Source organism: Schistocerca americana, chromosome 5 (assembly GCF_021461395.2).
Source record: "Schistocerca americana isolate TAMUIC-IGC-003095 chromosome 5, iqSchAmer2.1, whole genome shotgun sequence".
In the NCBI taxonomy this organism is placed as follows: domain Eukaryota; kingdom Metazoa; phylum Arthropoda; class Insecta; order Orthoptera; family Acrididae; genus Schistocerca; species Schistocerca americana.
The window spans coordinates 531,668,014-531,684,180 of NC_060123.1; the positions used below are offsets into that span (position 1 = coordinate 531,668,014).

At 44.9% G+C, this 16,167-nt stretch overlaps 1 protein-coding gene across 3 annotated transcripts in view; it reads right to left on the minus strand.

The window, feature by feature from the left end:
• LOC124615316 (focadhesin) overlaps positions 1 to 16,167 on the minus strand; it is a 292,146-nt gene that overhangs the window by 196,084 nt on the left and 79,895 nt on the right. The gene's annotated exons all lie outside the window — the stretch shown is intronic.

Sequence of the window (16,167 nt, forward strand, 5' to 3'; positions counted from 1 at the left end):
CATGTTTTATTGCTGCAGTATTATTCTGCAGAACTGGGGTACTGTAATATTCTTTGTTAGAATACTGGTTCTTACCAGTCAAAATTACAAAAATCTAACTGAAAATTAAAACAATGAAAAACTCCTGGAGTTCTAAAAAATTCCCCGGTTTTTCCTGGTTTTCTCTCAGATGAAAAAAATTCCTGTGTTTTTCCCAGATCTCCCGGGTCGTATACAGCCTGTTACCATAGTCTGTATGCTCATGTCAGTTTTTTAATCCTTAAACAAAAAGCAGTTACTATTTGAAGCTGAAGAAAAAAAAAGGTTTATTTTCTCACAGAAAGAATTTAATACAAACTTTTACAAAATGGAAAAGCACAGAACATCAGCAATAGCCATGGCAATGTCAGTGAAGATGATTTTCTAGTAGAGCCATGGATTCTAATTCATAATTGCTCTAGGATACTGTGACAGATGGGTGTTCCAGATCCTCATCTGTAATTATGTGCTTCAGTCCTTTTACCCTTTTTATAAACTAGAACAGACCAGGGCTAACTGCAAGAGGCAGGAATCAGTATGGTAACCTACTCACAGCCAGCTAGCCAACCCTATAAATGGTGCACCACATTGGATGACACAATGCACATGGTAATACGACTTAGGAAACAGGTGATATCATAGCATTTTCATTTGCCATACAACACAGCTCCTGATATGAGGATAAAATTCAGTAACTGTCATCACGTGACTAGCAGGTGACAGATTGCAGTTCTCTGCTGATCCTATCAGTAAGAAGAGAGACTGGCAATCTCCATAATGCATTTTCAACAACAAGAGTCAGTCCAACTATAAGGTTACAGCCTTCCCCAAGACTCTAAAGAAGAGACTAATACCGCCTTTGTTGCATGCATCTAGGTGGCTGTCGAATGAGTCAGTGCTTCCTAGGGACTTGTATGTGTGTCTTTATATATATCACTCTGTCCAGTTTCCTAAAATGCTTGATATTCATTGTGAAAGCATATAGAATGTTCTGGAAGGATGTATATTACCATGATTGTCAGGAGATTGTTGTCATTAACAAAATCATGTAAGGGTGCAGAGTTAGATGTTTAATCAAGAAATTGAAGTGTTAAATATTTGGTGGCAAATACTAAGAGGCTACGGAAATGTTGGCATAAGTGGCTGGCACCTCTAATTACCTTAATTGCAGTTGATTGATGGGTTGACAGAGAGAACCTCATTATCTTGAGAAACAGCTTAAAAGGTTAAAATCAAGTAATGTATTTTCATTTGTTATCTATTTTTATGTCGTGCCCTGTAATTAATATCATTTTTAATTACATTTCTAATTAACTCTCCAATTGTTTACATCACACAAATTTCTGACTTTCAGAATTTGAAGCCTTATATTCTCTACAGACGAATGGAAAAACTGGTAGAAGCTGACCTCGGGGAAGATCAGTTTGGATTCCGTAGAAATATTGGAACACGTGAGGCAATACTGACCCTACGACTTATCTTAGAAGCTAGATTAAGGAAAGGCAAACCTACGTTTCTAGCATTTGTAGACTTAGAGAAAACTTTTGACAATGTTGACTGGAATACTCTCTTTCAAATTCTGAAGGTGGCAGGGGTAAAATACAGGGAGAGAAAGGCTATTTACAATTTGAGAAACCAGATGGCAGGTATAAGAGTTGAGGGGCATGAAAGGGAAGCAGTGGTTGGGAAGGGAGTAAGACAGGGTTGTAGCCTCTCCCCGATGTTATTCACTCTGTATATTGAGCAAGCAGTGAAGGAAACAAAAGAAAAATTTGGAGCAGGTATTAAAATCCATGGAGAAGAAATAAAAACTTTGAGGTTCGCCGATGACATTGTAATTCTGTCAGAGACAGCAAACGACTTGGAAGGGCAGTTGAACAGAATGGACAGTGTCATGAAAGGAGGGTATAAGATGAACATCAACAAAAGCAAAACGAGTATAATGGAATATAGTTGAATTAAGTCGGGTGATGCTGAGGGAATTAGATTAGGAAATGAGACACTTAAAGTAGTAAAGGTGTTTTGCTATTTGGGGAGCAAAATAACTGATGATGGTCGAAGTAGAGAGGATATAAAATGTAGACTGGCAATGGCAAGGAAAGAGTTTCTGAAGAAGAGAAATTTGTTAACATCGAATATTGATTTAAGTGTCAGGAAGTCGTTACTGAAAGTATTTGTATGGAGCATAGCCATGTACGGAAGTGAAACATGGACGATAAATAGTTTGGACAGGAAGAGAATAGAAGCTTTCGAAATGTGGTGCTACAGAAGATTGCTGAAGATTAGATGGGTAGATCATATAACTAATGAGGAAGTATTGAATAGGATTGGGGAGAAGAGAAGTTTGTGGCACAACTTGACTAGAAGAAGGGATCGGTGGATAGGACATGTTCTGAGGCATCAAGGGATCACCAATTTAGTATTGGAGGGCAGCGTGGAGGGTAAAAATCGTAGAGGGAGACCAAGAGATGAATACACCAAGCAGATTCAGAAGGATGTAGGTTGCAGTAGGTACTGGGAGCTGAAGAAGCTTGCACAGGATAGAGTAGCATGGAGAGCTGCATCAAACCAGTCTCAGGACTGAAGACCACAACAACAACAACAGTCAGATAAAGCACAAGATTTGTACTGTCATTGAATGTTAGTAACTTAATCCAAACTGTAATTATTTACATAACTAAAATAATACAAGAGACATTATTGTAATTAAAGTTCAGATCAATTTTCATATTTAAAACTAGTGATGATACTATAAAAATTATGTCAATTAATATTGTATTTTATACCTTATTCGACTATAACATCAGTTTCTTTATGTTTTGTAAATTTTAATTGAAACATTGAAATTGTAAAAATTTAATAATGGGTTATTTTGAAATTTATTGTTAAAATTATATACAAAGCAAAGCAGTGATGCTGCAAGAGTGTCAGGTGTTGTGTTGTTTTGTCAGTCAAAGAGATCTGTGACGTATGTAAGTCAGTGTTTTGTTAACGTGATGAGTATGCAGTTCAGTTGTCAATAAATTTTGTGAAGTTGGGAACTATTATATTCTTTCATCAAATGAACTCCAGGCAATAGAAAGTTAAGTTAAATGTAATGATCCGAGCGGAATGTTATACTACCACCCCACCGACAGTTTACAATGCACAGCAGCTGTATGAAACTGGTTGATGGTGGCCAATGGTGTTTCTGGGTAATTACTTCTTCCGTCAAGATTGTGTGATGGCCAAAATTCTTAGCCGTATCTGCTGGTGAAAAGTTCATATCGGCCTAATTTGTACAGTTACAAGTACAAGTTAAGAAATTAAAATCAATAACATTAATCAAATCATTTGCAACTACTTACATGTGGAAGCATATTAAAAACTATAAGGGTCGTGCCAAAACTAATATCAGATTTTTTTGTGTTCACCTTGAATGACCAGGTCAGATTATGCTAATGCAGTATCAAATTTTGAATCTTCCCATCAATGTCATGTTAGATTCACTGCCCTGCAAGAGATAATGGCAGCAGACGAGTGTTCCAAAATGGAGTCTGGCACTAGTGCATATTAAACCGAGAAGTGTCACTAGGTTCCACGCTAACAGAAAGTCCATCGTTGCTTGGTAAAAGTGATGGACACATATGGCCTCACAACAGTTCACTTACCATGGAACTCACTGCCAAATTTAGCTACATTATCCTGCCACATTCACCATAAAGTCCCAATTTAGTGTCTTCAGTCTTCTATCTCTTTGGGCCAATTAAAGACGAACTACTTGGTCAACATTTTCCAGATTCAGATTGTGTTGTAAAACTGTGAGACAGTGGCTAGCCACAGCCGGCTCATGTTTTTATAAGCACAGCACACAAGCTCTGGTTTACCATTGGCAAATATGTGTAGCAAATAATGGTGACTATGTGGAAAAATGATGGCATATAATTGAAATCTTCCTCTAATTATGTTACTGTACTTTCTACATATGTTGCACTTTTCTTAATATATTGCAGTGATCTTCATAGCTAAGCACAGGTTACAAAATGAGAACTGCAAATGCTGTAAATTACACTTCCGGTAACTAGTGCCTGATACTTGATAGCTGGTACTGTTATTAAGTAGTCACTAGTTCAAGATGAAACAGGCAACAGTGGAACTTATGGGGCGTTCAGTCACTACCTCTTATTCAAGCTGTGCCTCTATCATTTCTTGCCCCATCATAGGACGTATCACCTAATGAAGCAAGCGCAGCAGATCCCATTGCAACCACTACACTGCATTTCACATGGATACTGTTATAGCCGCGAGTGACAGGCAAGCAGTGAATGGCAGAGAATGGAGACATGAAGCTGCAAGCCATGGGAGCTGCTGGAATTATTGCTAAGAACGAACCAACAGGACAGACGATCAAGTAGAGGATGACAGACACTACGAGCGACCAGGCAAAACACGAGGCAAGCAAGCAAGAACTGAGGTGATAAACACAATGAGACAACGATGCAGGAACACTCCAAACAACAACAGTATGTATCTAAACACATGGAACCAGAATGCAGTATGGCCGAGGTGCACACATGAACTACAGTGAGTACCAGACCACTAGGGTAGCACCGCGCAGCTGCCTAAATACATGACTGCGGGAAACGTAATTAGCTGCGGACTTCACATGGTACAGAGAGTGGCACACTCACATGGCAAGGCTAGTCGCACAAGTGCACGCCAGAACACACAGACGTCTGGTGGGAATCCAGGTCCATACCCTCTGTGTCGTATTCAACTTTCGCACCTCCCAACACCAGAACCTGTGCATAGGGGCGGAAATGCCCCAGATGGTGCTGTGGTGGGTGGAAGGAAGGAACGGAGGGAGACCCCGTGTCATCGACCATCTGCGGTGGGTCGGGAGGGCAGTCTGTGGAATCCATCAAAATGTCACCGGGGGGGCAGGGCATCAAACGCTGCCTCCGATCCTCGTGGACGTGAGAAGGAGCACCAGTGTATCTGTGGGGAGCCAGCAGCCATTGGCAGTGGGGCCTCGTGCACAACAGAAGGAGGTGGGGGGTTGGGGGTGTGACGTGCCACAAAGGGGTATTCGGCCGGAGTTGATAATGGTGGCAGCACTTGAGCCCCTTCTGTGTCTGTACTGACGTCACACGCTGCCCATGGGTCATAACTACTGTCGCGGGAGTCCATACGAGCGGGCCTACATGGCCATGCCTGGGGTGTAGTGCTGAGAGGGTCAGAAGCAGAGTTCAGAAGGTGACAGCATCAGCAGATGGAGCAGGGCCCATGGTTGCCACCCATGGAAGAGTTCGGCGGCACTATGACCATCAATTGGCGTGTTGTGATAAGCGCTCAGGAATAAGGTGAGGGTCAATGTGATGGCAGAGGATTTGATCACTTTTGTCAGCTGTTGTTTAAACATCCTGACCAGTTGTTCCGCTGTGCCATTGGAGGACGGACAGAACGGAGGTGTGCAGATGTGTTTGATACTGTTGGCCTCAAAGAATGCGCGAGAGGAGGCTGCCATGAATTGGGGGCCATTATCGCAGACCAAGGTATGAGGCACGACTTCGATGCCGAGCACCTGAGCCAAGGCCGTGAGTGTGGCATCAGTCATGGTGGACAGCATGTGGACCACATACGAGTACCTGGAATGTGCATCCATGGTGAATAACCACAATGATCTCAAGAACGGACCAGCAAAATCATGATGGATGTGATCTCAGGGCCAGCAAGGTGTGAGCTAGAGTGCAAATGATGGCAAAGGGCTGGCCTGGTGACCCACACATACCATGCATCCATGGACCAAGCGTTCGATGTCACCTTCAATGCCCGGCCAATAGACATGCCGGCGAGCCAGTGCCTTCATATGGGACATCCCCAGTGTCCACAGTGTAAGAAGTGTAGTATATGGCGGCGCAAATCGGGTGGGATGATCACCTGATGGGTGTCAGCCTGTGACCAACAGAAGGACACCCACCACAACCAATACCCTGTGTGAGAGGTGCTGCCAGGGGCTAAATTTAGTTTTCAACCAGTGAGTCAGATAAGTGGGCCAACCATGGGTCACATAGAATGGGATCCCGGCGTGTGGCAGAGATGACCTGTGCAGTCGTGACGGGAAACCCGTCCCAGTTATCTTCGTGGACCATATCAATGTGAAAGCAGAGGACTTCCTGCTGGTCGAACTCGGGATCAGGGCCTGAAGGGAGAACTGACAAGGCATCTGCATTGGGAGTGTTGAAAGGTGGGCTTATGTAATTGCGTAAGAACAGCACCCAGTGCTGGAGATGTTGAGCAGTTCACTTTGGGAGGTGTGTGTGTGTGGGCCGAATACAGTAACCAAAGGTTTGTGATCAGTGAGGAGAGTGAACTTCATCGCAAAGAGGTAGATGTGAAACTTTTGAATGGCAAACACAATCGCCTGAGCCTCTTTCTCAATCTGAGAATAGTTCCTCCTGTGCTGGCGAAAGCATCTTGGACATATACACAATGAACTGTTCTTAGTCATCCTCTTCCTGTGGGCCAGGACTGCCCCAATAACATAGGCTGAAGCATCGGCCACCACTACTAAGGGGCAGTTTGAAGGGAAGAGAGTCAGGCAAGGGGCAGAGTTGACCATAGTTTTCAAGCGGAGAAAAGCTTGATCACAGGCAGGAGTCCAGTTGAAAGGCACCCCTTTGTGATGCAAGGGATTGAGGGGCTGTGCAACGTCAGCGGCCTGGGGTAAAAACTTTAAGTAGTAGTTAACCTTGCCCAATAAACCTGGAGATCAAATAAACCCTTGGGGTGGGGAAGGGAATTGATGACCACGACGTTGCAATTCGACGGGCGAATGCCATCTTTACATCTACATCTACGACATACTCCACAAGCAACCTAACAGTGTGTGGTGGAGGATACTTTTGGTACAACTATCTGATCCCTTCAACCCTGTTCCACTTGCGAATAGTGCATGGGAAGAATGATTTGTCAGTAAGCCTCTGTATTGGCTCTAATTTCTTGAATTTTCTCCTCATGGTCAACATGCAAGATGTATGTGGGGGGAAGTAATATGTTGTCCGACTCCTCCTGAAACGTGCTGTCCCGAAACGTCAATAGTAAATCTCTCCATGATGCACAACACCCGTCTTGTAACTTCTGCCAGTGGAGATTGTTTAACATCTCCGTAACACTCTCTCCTCAGCTAAACGATCCCATGATGAAATGTGCTGCTCTTCATTGGATCTTCTCTATATCCTCTATCAGTCTTTGACAGGGATCCCAGGTAGATGAACAATACTCAAGAATCGGGCAAACAAGTGCCTTATAAGCCACTTCTTTCGTGGATGAGTTACATTTCCTGAAGATCCTTCTGCTGAATCTGAGTCTGGTGTCTGCTTTTCCCACTATCTGTTTTATATGGTACTTCCACTTAAGGCTGCTCTGGATAGTCACGTCTAGATATTTTACGGCAGACGCTGTCTCCCAATGTTTGCCGTCAATAGTGTAGCTGTACAGTAGTGGATTTCTTTTCCTATGTATGCGCAATATGTTACACTTATTTATGTTCAGGTCAACTGACAGAGCCTGCACCATTCATCAATTCCCTGCAGGTTGTTCTGCAAATTCTTATTATCTTCTCGCGTTGCTACTTTGGTACAGACAACTGTATCATCTGCGAATAGCCTTAAAGAGCATCTGACACTTTCTACTAGATCATTTATATATATTGTAAACAGCAACGGTCCTATCACACTTCCCTGTGGTACTCCAGATATTACCTTTACAACTGTTGATTTAGTTCCGTTAGGAGCGACATGTTGAGTTCTATCTGCAAGAAAGTCTTGAATCCAATCGCAGGTCTGCTCAGATACTTGTATTTCTTTCATTAAATGGCAATGCCGGACAGTGTCAAATGCCTTACTGAAATCACGGAACACAGCATCAACCTAAGCACCGTTGTCCACTGTGCTATGGATCTCATGGAGGAACAGAGCGAGCAGGGTTTCACAAGATCTCTGTTTGCGGAATCCATGCTGATTTTTATACAGGAGATGTTCATTTTCTAAAAATGTCATAATTCTTGAACGTAAAACATGATCCACAATTCTACAATAGATTGACGTCAACGATGTAGGTCTATAATTGTGTGGATCTGTGTTATGGCCTTTCTTAATAATGGGAATGACCTGCACTTTTTTCCATTCGTTAGGTACCTTTCATTGCTCAAGCGATCTACGATAAATTACTGCTAGAATGGAAGCAAATGCTTTCAAATAATCTTTATAGAATCTTATAGGTATGTCATCTGGCCCTGAAGCCTTTCTGCTACTAAGCGATTGTAGCTGCTTTTCAATTCAGTGACCAGTTATCTCAATATCTGCCATTTCGATGTTCGTACAACGATTGAAAGGAGGGACAGTGTTATGATCTTCTGCGCTGAAACAACTTTGGAAGACCGAATTCAGTATTTCGGCCTTCTCGCCGTTATCTTCCATTTTGGTGCCAGTATGGTCGTTGAGAAAATGAATAGACGATTTTGACCCACTTACTGATTTCACATACAACCAAAATCTCTTAGGGTTTTTACTCAGGTCAGTTGACAACATCTTACAATCATTGAAAGTTTCTCTCATTGCTCTCCTTATGCTCATTTTTGCTTTGTACAGCTTTTGTTTGTCAGCTAGGTTTTTACTTCTCTTGAATCCAAGATGAAGTGCTCTTTGTATATGTAGCGCTTTTCTAACACGGCTATTAAACCATGGTGGATCTTTCCCATCCCTTAAAACCTTATTCGGACATACTTGTCTAGGGTATATTGAACAATGCCTTTGAATTTTTTCCATATGTTCTCCACATCTTTGTCGTTATTGCTGAATATTTGATGCCAACTGCTTCTGAAATTTGTATCCTTTCACCCTTGCTGAGCAAATAAATCTTCCTGCCTTTCTTAACAATCCTTGTAGGACCCGTCATCATAGATGCCGTCACAGCCTTATGATCACTGGTACCTTCCTCTATGTTAACTGAGTTCAGGTCTGTTTGTTGCCCAATCTGTACCTGGAAAGTTGAAGTCAACCCCTATTACAACGGCATGATCAGGAAATTCTGCAAGTTCTGTCTGATGTGCTCTACAACTACAGTTCCTAACTCAGGTGGTCTATAAAAGCATCTGATCACGATTTTTGATCATTCTTTGATACTCACTTTCACCCAGATTAATTCACATTCAGAATCCATGATAACCTCACTAGATTTTATTGAATTTTTTACTGAGATAAACACGTTGCCACCACTGGCGACTAACCTATCCTTACGATAAACATTCCAATCTGAACTCAGGATTTCGTTGTCATTGACATCTGGTTTCAACCAGCTTTCTGTTTCTAGTACTATCTGTGCATTATAACCTCCAGTACGTGATACTAATTCTGGAACCTTTCCTTGGATGCTCCTGCAGTTTACTAAATTTTCTATCTCTGATATGCAAGGACCATGATTCTCTAAGTCGCTGTGGCTGATTTAACAAGGAGGGGTTCTATAACCTAAAAAAGCCCCATGTGCATGCCACATGTGCTCCGCTACCCTATCAGCCAGTTCCTGGGTGTAGTGCACACCTGACCTGTTAAGGAAAATCCTATAATTCTGCACCTTCAGAGTCATCTGAGCCTCTGGTTTAGACCTTCCACTCTGCTCCTAACCAGAGGACCACGATCAACCCTGGGTACAATGCTACAAATAGACAGCTTAGCCTGCACCCCACGTGTGTTGCTAGTTGCCTTCACCAAATCAGCCAGCCATCAAAAGGACCCAAGGATGGCCTCAGAACCCAATCAGCAGGCATCATTTGTGCCAAAATGTGCCACTACATGCAGCCAACTGCACGCAGTGTGCTCAACAGTCGCTGGCAGGGCCTCCTCCATATCACAGATGAGACCTCCCAGCAAACATACCGAATGCACACTGGAATTATTTCCTGCCTTACCTGCTATCTCCCCGAGGTGCTCCATAGCCAGCCTAACACTGGAGCTCCCAATGACTAGCATGCCCATCCTCTGTACTTGCCATGAATGGGCAGGAAAATTGACCACTGGCCCAACAGGAGAGGCATTCTGTGCTGGCTCAGAGTTATCGTCAACACTGGGTAGCACTTTGTACCTGTTGCTAAGATGTAGGGAGCCAACCACATGGCCTGCTTCCTCTTTCGCCTTCCACCCAAAGACACGCGAACCCACGACTGTCTGCCACCCACTCTGGAGTGAGGGCGGACTGGTCAGATGTTGTGTATCAGGAGCTGCCCCAGGTATTCCACTTATGGTTTAAAGAAACTAGTCTTTTCCAGGCGACAGCGTAAGCCTCTGGCCTACAGTGCGTGAAATAAGGTACCAAGGTTTTGCAAATGCTCGCAGCGTGTACGGCAGGTGACCTAGATGTCATTTAGACAGTTGACACAAGCTGGGAAGGGCTGTGTAAGCTGATCCAGGTACCTCTTGAAAATGGCCGACACCGAGAAAATACCAAATGGAAGGCACCTGTGTTTACATAATCCAAAAGGTATGTTGATGACAATAATGTTCTGGGGTTCCTCATCTAAGGGCAGTTGGGGTAAGCCTCCGCCAGGTCGATCTTAGAGAAGTACTCGCCATGCGCAAGTCGGCAAGAAGGTCTTCCTTCCGGGGAATGGGATAAGTTTCAACCAGGGACTGTGCACTGATGGTAACCCCAAAATCCCCACATAGGCAAAGGCAGCCATTGGGTTTCCTGATCACCACTAACAGGGTCACCCAAGCAGTCGGCTTCACAGGCTCGATGACACCAGGAGCTTGCAGTCAATCGAGCTCTTGCTCGACTGCTGGACGTAAGGCCACCAGAAGGGGATGAGCCTGGAAGAACTGTGACTAAGCATCTGGACGGAGGGCAATGTGCACCTGGAAGTCCGAAGCACACCCGAAGTCAGACTGAAACAGAGAGGGATAGTCGTGCACAGATGGTCGAGGCCCTGGAACAGGACGGCTGTAGAAACGACCTTTACTTGGTCACAAATCAAAAAGTAAACAGTGTAAAAGGATCAAGTCCAGAAATGTTGAAAGCCGAGGGATGGTCAACCACCAGTAGGGACAGGAGCAGGGAACATTTTTATAGGTGGCTGAGATTGAGAACGGCCCACAGAGGGGGATAGAACCATCACAGTACACAACCAATCACCAAGAGGTGGGAGACAGCTCTGGCAAACCAAGGCATGTATACATTGCCAATTGATCAAGGAGAAGGTGGCCCGTGTATCGAGCTGGAAACGAACATCCACGTTAAAAATGTGGGATATGAGGAACAACTTCCGCATCAATGGGGGGTCCTGTGGGACGAGTGAGCGGCTGCAACAGATAGATTGGAGAGTGCCATCTTTCTGACAAAAGCATGCACGTCTTCCAGCAATAGGGGCAGTCTGTGCGAGAGTGGGCAGAAAAGCACTGCGGGCAAGATGGAAGTGGCCCATGTGACCACTGCCGAGGGCGATCGGAGGCTCCGAAGCCATAGAGATGTTGGACAAGGAGGAGTCTCGATAACATTGCTCTCTGTGGGCTGTACCGAGTGCAAGGGAGGTGCCCATGGGGAGGACTTTACTGCAGAAACCTGTAGCCTTGCCCTCAGACATTCGTTTGCCACATGATCAATTTCAAAGGAGCAGGCTATACACAGAATGTCTTTCAGAAAGGTGTTATCGAGTTTCAATGCAGCTGTGCAGACCTATGGATTGGGAGCCAGGTGAACGACATCATCACAAATCAAGGAGTCTGCATACGACACCTTGAAATGCTGATCGGTGCAAGTGAAGTAATATTTGCAGCTGAGACCCCGCAAGTGTGTGACCCAAGAACAGTATGACTGACCAGGCTGTTTATGGTACTGGTGGAACTCAAGCTTAGCTGCCACAATATGGTATCGCTGGGAATAGTAGTTTGTCGGCAGCGCACATATCTCATTCAAGGAGATAGCCACGTGGTCTGACAATGGCGCCAACTTGCGGAGCAGAAGGAAGGTGTCTGGTGATGCCCAGGACAAGAATAATGACTGCTGTAGGGAGACACCCGTATTGTGAAATGGTGTTTCAAACGATGCAAGTATGTTTCACAGTCCTCCTTAGTGTCATCAAAGGGCAGAAATGACAGCAGATGCAGAGAAGCATCAGAAACTGGAACACACGGAAGCTGTTGTGGTAGGGTGTCCTGTGCTGTGACTTTGTCCTTCAGCAACCGCAAGGATTGCTGTAAGACTTCTAATTGGCACTGCTGCTGCTGCTGCATGAGCTGCTGCTGTTGGTCCAGGAGACAGATCAACTTAGCCTCCATGCTACCAAACCTTTTATCTACATCTACATCTACATACATACTCTGCAATCCATCATACGGTGCATGGCGGAGGGTACCTCGTACCACAATTAGCATCTTCTCTCCCTGTTCCACTCCCAAACAGATCGAGGGAAAAATGACTGCCTATATGCCTCTGTACGAGCCCTAATCTCTCTTATTTTATCTTTGTGGTCTTACCACGAAATGTAAGTTGGCGGCAGTTACCGCAGTCAGCCTCAAATGCTGGTTCTCTATATTTCCTCAGTAGCGATTCATGAAACGAATGCCTCCTTTCCTCTAAAGACTCCTACCCGAGTTCCTGAAGCATTTCCATAATACTCGCATGATGATCAAACCTACCAGTAACAAATCTAGCAGCCCGCTTCTGAACTGCTTATATGTCCTCCCTCAATCCGACCTGATAGGGATCCCAAATGCTCGAGCAGTACTCAACAATAGGTCGCATTAGTGTTTTATAAGCGGTCTCCTTTACAGACGAACCACATCTTACCAAAATTCTACCAATGAAATGAAGACTACTATCTGCCTTCCCCACAACTGCCATTACATGCTTGTCCCACTTCATATCGCTATGCAATGTTACGCCCAAATATTTAATCAACGTGACTGTGTCAAGCGCTACACTACTAATGGAGTATTCAAACATTACAGGATTCTTTTTCCTATTCAACTGCATTAATTTACATTTATCTATATTCAGAGTTAGCTGTCATTCTTTACACTAAGCACAAATCCTGTCCAAGTCATCTTGTATCCTCCTACAGTCACTCAACGATGACACCTTCCCGTACACCACAGCATCTTCAGCAAACAGCCGCACATTGCTATCCACCCTATCCAAAAGATCATTTATGTAGATAGAAAACAACAGCGGAGCTACCACACTTCCCTGGGGCACTCCAGATGATACCCTCACCTCCGATGAACACTCACCATTGAGGACAACGTACTGGGTTCTATTACTTAACAAGTCTTTGAACCACTCACATACTTCGGAACCAATCCCATATGCTTGTACCTTAGTTAGGAGTCTGCAGTGGGGCATCGAGTCAAACACTTTCCGGAAGTCAAGGAATATGGCATCCGTTTGATACCCTTCATCCATAGTTAGCAAGATATCATGTGAAAAAAGGGCGAGTTGCGTTTCGCAGGAGCGATGCTTTCTAAAGCCGTGCTGATGCATAGACAGCAGCTTCTCTGTCTCAAGGAAATTCAGTATATTCAAACTGAGAATACGTTCAAGAATTCTGCAACAAACCGATGTTAAGGATATTGTTCTGTAATTTTGAAGATCCGCCCTTCTACCCTTCTTACATACAGGCGTCACCTGCGCTTTTTTCCTGCATTCAGGACTTTAGGTTGAGCAAGAGATTCGTGACAAATGCAAGCTAAGTAAGGAGCCAATGCAGTAGAGTACTCTCTGTAAAACCGAATTGTAATCCCATCAGGACCTGGCGATCTATTTATTTTCAATCCATTCAGCTGCTTCACAACCCCAGGGATGTCTATCACTATGTCCTCTACACGGGAATCTGCACGGGACTCAAACAGTGGTATGTTTGTACGATCCTCCTGCGTGAAAGATTTCTCAAATCCTAAATTTAAAATTTCAGCTTTCGTTTTGCTGTCTTCCATTGCCAGGCCAGACTGATCATTGAGTGACTGAATGGAAGCCTTCGACCCGCTTACGGATTTTATGTAAGACCAGAATTTCCTTGGGTTTTCAGCAAGATCTTTTGCTAAGGTATGACGGTGGTAGTGGTTGAATGCTTTGCACATCGCTTGTTTTACAATAGCACGAATCTCTACTAACTTTTGCCTGTCCTCATTCTCCCGATCGTTCTTGTACCGCGAGTGCAACTGCCTTTGCTTCCTGAGCATTCTCCGAATTGCGCTGTTAAACCACGGTGGGTCTTTTCCGTCCGTAACCCACTTTTTCGACACATACTTGTCCAATGCGTGATTTACAATGTGTTTAAAATTTGCCCATAGTTCTTCCACGTCCATCGTACTGGAAGTAAATGAAGTCAACTCATTTACTAAGTGGGATGCTAACAACTGCTTATCTGCTCTTTCTAGTAAGAATACTCTCCTAGCCTTCTTGACAGACTTTTTAACTTTCATACCCATAGTCGTAATGACAACATCATGATCACTAATCCCTGTCTCAATACTTGACACCGTTGACGAGGTCTGGTCTGTTCATGGCTACCAGATCTAAAATATTTCCATTACGCGTTGGCTGTCGATTTAGCTGCTCAAGACAGTTTTCGGATAATGTGTTCACAAGTAATTCACACGACGGCTTGTCTGTACCACCTGTAATGAATCCACAGACATCTCAGTCTATACTAGGTAGGTTGAAGTCGCCTCCGACTAATATAGCATGATAAGGGTACTTCTGCGATACAGAGTGTAGACTCCCTTTGAATGATTCTAGAACTGTTGCGGTGGAACCTGGTGGCTGGTAATAACACCCATCAATTAAATTTATTTCTCCTAGCCCTGTTAAACGTGTCCAGATAACTTCACAATCACACTCTACTTCGACCTCAGCAGACACAATATTTTTGTCAACTGCAATGAAGACACCACCTCCTACAGTGTCTAATCAGTCTTTCCGATACACGTCCCAACCCTAACTAAATATTTCAGAACTTCCTATCTCAGGGTTCAGCCAGGTCTCAGTACCGAGAATAATTTGCGCACCACACACTTCCTGGAGGACAGAAAATTCAGGAACTTTATTCTGAACACTATGAAAATTTGCTGCTAATATTTTGATAGCTGAAGTGTCTTTACACTCAGCGCGTCCTGATTTCCCTGCCTGCACGTCGACGGGTGAGTGTTCATCAGGAGACCCTGCACTACTGCCTAGCCTAAAAAAAACCCCCATGTGCACGTCACAAGTACCCTGCTATCCGAGTAGCCGCTTCCTTTGTGTAGTGCACCCCTGACCTATCTAGGGGCGTCCTACAATTCCCCACCCAATAGCGAAAGTCTAGAAATCTGCAGCCAAGACCGTCACAGAGTCGACGAAGCCTCTGGTTGAGACCCTCCACTCGGATCCAAACTATAGGACCCCGATCCACTCTAGGAACGCTGCTGCTAATAGAGAGCTCTGCTTGCACCCCGCTTGCGAGGCCTGCAGTCTTTATCTAATCTGCCAGCTGCTGGTACGAACTGAGAATCGCCTCAGAACCCAAGTGACAAGCATCATTGGTGCCGACGTGAGCAACTAGTTGCAGACAACTGCACCCCGTACGCTCGATAGCCGCAGGCAAGGCCACCTCCACATCTTGGATGAGGCCCCCCAGCAGACAAACCAAGTGCACGCTGGATTTCTTTCCAGCCCTGTATGCTATTTCCCTATGGGGCTCCATCACCTGCCTAGCGTTGGAGCTCCCAATAACCAGCAAGCCTTTGCCCCCTTGTGCCTGCTCGGACCCTGCTGAAGGAGTGGTCACCTGCCCACTGACAGGACGAACGGGCGAGGCCAGCCGGACAGCCTCCACATTGACCCTCAACCTCGAGCATCGCGAACGCGTTGCAGTCCGCCACTCACCCTGAGGTGAGAGCGGCCCCAATGCGCCGGGTACACTAGAAGGTGCCTCAGCGGCTGAGTCAGCGGCCGCAGCAAGCGACACCTGGGGTGTCTCAAGTGACGCCCCAGACCCTCTGCTGTCACTGCACCTCGAGGCAGCAGCCTGAAGGCGGCTGACCGTGGCCAACAGCATGCTCAGCTGCTCGCGATCCGCGGCCAGTTCCTCCTGCACCCGCACACAGCACGCACACACCCTATCCACCTCATTGCCAAGCC